Here is a 976-nt window from a genome sequence, read left to right as displayed (position 1 = left end):
CCATTCGAGTGTGTAATCTCTTTCCTCCTGGAACCCTGACTATGACCATTTTACAGGTGAGGAAACTGGGGCACAGAGACGCCCACTGGCTTATTTGGTGGTGTCTCTTTTTTCCTCCTTTTCTCTGCCATTGATGAGCATTCACAAATTGAGACCCCAAGACCCTGGAATACTGGACTGGGGATGAGGAAACCCCTGGCACTATAGTCTGCTCTGCTCTAATGTGATGGCACGTTTCTAAGAATTTTCCTTTAACTTAAAAGTGGTGTCCTTAAAAATGATATTTTACATGGTATATACATACCATGGAGTAGTACTCAGCCTTAAAAAAGAAGGAAATCCTGTCGTTTGCAGCAACATGGATGAACCCTGAGGACATTATGTGAAGCGAAATAAGCCAGTCTTGCATGATTCTACTTAATCAGAAGTGTCTAAAGCAGTCACACTCGTACAGCAGAAGCTAGAGTGATCATTGCCAGAGGCTGGGGGTGGTGGAAAAGGGAAGTTGCTGTTCAGTGGATGTAAGTTTCAATCATGCAAGGTGGACAGCTTCTAGAGATCTGCCGTACAACATGGCACCTATAGTTAACGGCACTGTATTATACAGCTAAAACTTTAAGCGGGCAGATCTCTTTTTTAAAAATCATACACACAGAATAAGAAGGGGAAAAAAAGTATTTTAATAGCTAAAAAGTTAGAGGTTAAAAGTAGTTAGGGAGAGGACACACCTCGGGGAGGACTCTGTCCATGAGGGCACGGCTGGGCTGGTGGAAAGTCAGGAATTGCCTTCTTCCTCCAGGGTGGAGGCAACTGTGCCAGGACCTGGCTGGTGGAGTGGGGCCAAATTTGCCCCCTGCCTTCCCAGGCCAGTGCCTTGAGCACTCATTTCCATACTTCAGTGTGTGAGAAGTCAAAATTTCTGATCATGCTTGTGTGTGTGTGTGTGTGTGTGTGTGTGTGTGTGTGTGTGTGTGTG

Source organism: Herpailurus yagouaroundi, unplaced genomic scaffold, assembly GCF_014898765.1.
Source record: "Herpailurus yagouaroundi ecotype Mexico unplaced genomic scaffold, PumYag 186, whole genome shotgun sequence".
Taxonomy (NCBI): domain Eukaryota; kingdom Metazoa; phylum Chordata; class Mammalia; order Carnivora; family Felidae; genus Herpailurus; species Herpailurus yagouaroundi.
The sequence above is the reverse complement of the archived record's forward strand: the minus strand, read 5'-3'. Positions refer to the sequence as shown.